General features: G+C 33.3%; 1 pseudogene; it reads right to left on the bottom strand.

Annotated features, from left to right (window-relative positions):
* On the bottom strand, window positions 703-1,603 carry LOC102180017 (annotated as a pseudogene).

A 4,973-nucleotide genomic window follows, 5' to 3' on the forward strand; every position in this document is an offset into this window, starting at 1 on the left:
AGTTACAAAGAGCCAAACACAACAGAGAGACTGAGCTGAACTGAACTGAATATGTTTTATTTATTATGTTTTATTATTAACTTTTAAAGTATGCTAGTAAAATAATACATTTTCATCTCCAATTTAAATAGTTGTAAATGCTACCAATTCTCAAATACAATCTAAGCAACTAGGTTTTATGAAAATTATTTTAAAATGACAATCATTTTAAAAAAATCTCTAGTTTGACCATCAACACTAAGGGTTAATCTCTGCAGCAATTTTCCATCATTAAATTAAATGGACTATGTACAAATATATTGGTAGTATTACAAATGGACATAAATAAATATTAGCTTAATTAGATTATAACTAAGTACAAGTAAAGGATTGCAATAACATTTACATTGCATGCTACATTAAATATAATTTAAATAAAAAGTGTTGTATTCTTGACTAAATAGACAAATAGATGGTTTGAAAACTTAGGTATACTTCTTTCAGCTTATAAAAGAATAGAAAGTGATTTTTTTAAAAATATCTATTGAAGAACATAAGGAAAAAGATGTGTTGTAACAAAGATTTTTGCAAAAATAAAGCTTCAAAGATACAAAGATGAATGGAAATAAAAGAAAAAATATGTATCAGAAGCTATAATTGGATACAATATTATTACTATAGACCCCATTGTTTATTTCATTTATTTAAAATTAAATATAATATTCATTTGTATGAGAAAGAAACAACCCTATGTGTCACAGTCATGAAGGCTGTTTTCACTTGGTTCTGTAAGCTGTAGATGAAAGGGTTCAAAAGTGGGGCAACGGGTATTGAGCACTGAAATTCCCTTGGAAAAAGATATTCTTTCTTGGACTGAAGGTTTTACATATATGAAAATGCAGCTGCCATAGGAAAGAGATATCACAATCATGTGAGAAGAACATGTTGTAAAAGCTTTTTCCCTCTGGTTCGATGAAGGAATTTTTAGAATTGCTATTACAATATAGGTATATGATATTATCACCATTATTAATGTGACCACAGAGTCACTGCAGCAGAAATGAATCCCACTGTCTCAATTATATGCATGTAAAGCAGGAGATCTGCATGAGGGCAGTTGTGTCACAGTAGAAATGATCAACAACATTGGAGGCACAAAAATAGTTTTAGATCTAAGAGGAAAGGTACAAAGGTGGTAAAGCAGTCAGTAATCCAAAAACAGAAGACAAGCTGAATGCAGATTTTACTGTTTATGATGGTTGTATGATGCAGGGGCTTACAGATGGCAACATAGTGGTCATAGCACATAGCTGCTAGCAAGTAAAACTCAGAAACTCCAAGAAGGAAGACAAAAAATACTTGAGAAACACATCTACTATAGGACATGTTTTTGTCCCCAGTTGCCATCATAACTAGCAAATTAGGGATGCATGCAGTAGTATTGAAAATTTCTAAGGAGGAAAAATTCTAAAGGAAAAAAATACATGGGTATCTTGAGGTGAGGATCCACTAGAATGAGCATGATGATGATCATGTTGCCAGTGATGCTCAGCAAGTAGGTGATAAGTAGAAAGGTAAATAATATGACTTTCAATCATGGGTCATCAGTCAAACCTGCTAGAATAAACAGTCACTCTTGTATAATTTTCCATTAATATCCTCTACTTTTCCAGTTCTGTGTAGGAAAAAAAGAAAATGGTTTTAGTGAAAAAATAATATTGGTAACTAATGTTCAAAGAAAATTTAGCAAAATTATGTTTCAGATAGATTAACACAATTCACATTTGTGTTTTAAAAATGGTTATGCCAGGAGGAACAGTAGTTTGCATTTCCAGAGTATATAACAGATGATTCAATCTTAATTCACAATTCTAAAATAGCCTAGATGATGGAAATAAATGTTGATTGATAATATGTGAATAAGTTGAAGGGAATTTAAAGCATACGAAAATGCTTTTTCCTCTGTTGATTTTATTGTAAGGGTTGGGATGAATGCCAGTACCTGTTTAATTGAACGCTTTGCATTATTAAAGCAAAGTGATACCTGTCATTACATGCATATCAGCCCTTCTTATGCATTTAACAGACACACACATATGCACGCATTCACACACACATGGTCCTAGCCACCATCAATGAACAGGGCTAACATATCTACACCATTTTAATTAATTAATCAAGTCAAATGCCTGATACTCATTTCCTTTACTTGCATGGCTAATGGAATCCAATTTCTGATAAGTCAATATGATAAATTGGGAATGTACTTATTTGCTGCGCTTACTGTCATGTACTTTCTCTCAATTTCTGTTACCATTCTCAAAATTCCCCTTTTTGAATCCTGAAACAAAATTAGCAGAAAAAGTATGAAATTTTCAGTATATGTTATAAGAAACTAATGTTTTCTTCTATATTACAAATCTGAGAGTAGACACATAAGAAAAAGTAAAAATAAGAGTGCAGGATATAGGATCAGATAGAAATATGCAAATATGTGTTCAGGAAACTGTAAAAGGCTTAAGAAGTAGAAAAAAAGAGAAAGAAAAAGCAAAGCATAATGCAAATGTAGAACATTAAGAAGGGTTTTTAGAGATAGGAGAGTTAATCTAAGGAAAAATTTGAAAGAAGACTGAAAATATGCAAGTTATTTTCAAATTAAAATACATAAATTAGTAAGTGAAGATTAGTAACAGTAAAAATTAGGAAATAAAAATTATAAGGAGAAAATTTTGACCATTTGAAATTTTTTTCCATCTGCTCTTATTATCTACAGTTATCACTTTATTCTTTTGTTATAGAGTAAAAATATGAACAAATTTGAGTTCAGCATAGCCTGAGAGATGAGTCACCAGTTGGTACATTTCAAACACATACTGAATCTTAGACTTACTGACAAAGTTTAGGAGGCATATGTTTCCTTATCATAAGGATATTCAAACATATGAGTAACATGTAATTCCAGAAATATTAGCTATAGAGATCTATTCTCATCACTGGACATACATGAAGTGGGACAGTCCTATTGTTCAGGTTTGCACAGATAAAAATTTGAAGGTCAGGATCAAGTTGAAAGAGTTATATTTTTCAAAACTGTCCTCTTAAAAGTACATTTTGTACAAATAATTTTATAGCAGATATACTGCATTTCTTTTCTTTTAATTTTTATTTTTACTTTATTTTGCTTTACAATACTGTATTGGTTTTGCCATACATTGACAATAAAAAAGATTAATGACATCTCCAAGGAACTGTTACTTCCTTGGTATCTTCAATAGGAAGCATATAAAATGATTAAGGTTTTGTGAGAGATACTAGATAAAACAATGCTTACTGCACTGAAAATATCAAGATTATTATTTCCAACTGCTAAAATATACATTATTATTATTAAAGAAGTGTACATATATTTATATATATTATATATATATACATATATGCATAAAAGGATAAATAAAGTCATTCCATAATATCTGGAGAAATTTAAGCAGAATTCTAAGAAAAAAAAGGGGGGGATCTGCTGTCATAATCATCTTAAACTGTAGACATATTCAAAAAGAAGTGACTATTAATCTTCCTGGACAAAGTTTCAGTTCAGTCTCTCAGTCATGTCCGACTCTTTGCTACCCCATGAATTGCAGCACGCCAGGCCTCCCCGTCCATCACCAACTCCCGGAGTTCACCCAAACTCATGTCCATCGAGTTGGTGATGCCATCCAGCCATCTCATCCTCTGTCGTTCCCTTCTCCTCCTGCCCCCAATCCCTCCCAGCATCAGGGTCTTTTCCAATGAGTCAACTCTTCTCATGAGGTGGCCAAAGTACTAGAGTTTCAGCTTCAGCATCATTCCTTCCAAAGAACACCCAAGGCTGATCTCCTTTAGAATGGACTGGTTGGATCTCCATGCAGTCCAAGGGACTCTCAAGAGTCTTCTCCAACACCATAGTTCAAAAGTATCAATTCTTCGGCGCTCAGCTTTCTTCACAGTCCAACTCTCACATCCATACCTGACCACTGGAGAAACCACAGCCTTGACTAGATGGACCTTTGTTGGCAAAGTAATGTCTCTGCTTTTGAATATGCTATCTAGGTTGGTCACAACTTTTCTTCCAAGGAGGAAGTGTAATACAATATTGTTAAGTAAGTAATAACAATAATAATAATAAATTTAAAATTTTTTCATGGCTGCAATCACCATCTGTAGTGATTTTGGAGCGCCAAAAAATAAAGTCTGACACTGTTTCCACTGTTCCCCATCTATTTCCCATGAAGTAATGGGACCAGATGCCATGATCTTCGTTTTCTGAATGTTGAGCTTTAAGCCAACTTTTTGACTCTCCTTTTTCACTTTCATCAAGAGGCTTTTTAGCTCCTCTTCACTTGCTGTCATAAGAGTGGTGTCATCTGCATATCTGAAGTTATTGATATTTCTCCTGGCAATCTTGATTCCAGCTTGTGTTTCTTCCAGTCCAGCGTTTCTCTTGATGTACTCTGCATATAAGTTAAATAAGCAGAGTGACGATATACAGCCTTGACGTACTCCTTTTCCTATTTGGAACCAGTCTGTTGTTCCATGTCCAGTTCTAACTGTTGCTTCCTGACCTGCATATAGGTTTCTCAAGAGACAGGTCAGGTGGTCTGGTATTGCCATCTCTGTAAGAATTGTCCACAGTTTCTGGAAAATAAAGTACCAGTGTTAATTTTCTAGACATATCTGCCATTTCATGTCATATATGAACTCAGTTTCTTTTCTCCAAATAGTTTTGTGATATTTTTTTATTGGATCTCAGATTGATCTTTAATAACAAAGCAGTCTCTACCTTTCTTATGTGGAATGAATATTTATCTATGTATATAGTTGGCCTCCTTGCAACTTATTGTGGCCATGTAACTAAATTCTGTCCAAAGGATATATTAAAAGAAGATACCTTATTCAGTTCCATGGATTATCTTCTGATATGAGTGGTTATTCCTCCTCTTCCTCTTTACCTCCTCTCA

The sequence above is a fragment of the Capra hircus genome, chromosome 5, assembly GCF_001704415.2.
Source record: "Capra hircus breed San Clemente chromosome 5, ASM170441v1, whole genome shotgun sequence".
In the NCBI taxonomy this organism is placed as follows: Eukaryota; Metazoa; Chordata; class Mammalia; order Artiodactyla; family Bovidae; genus Capra; species Capra hircus.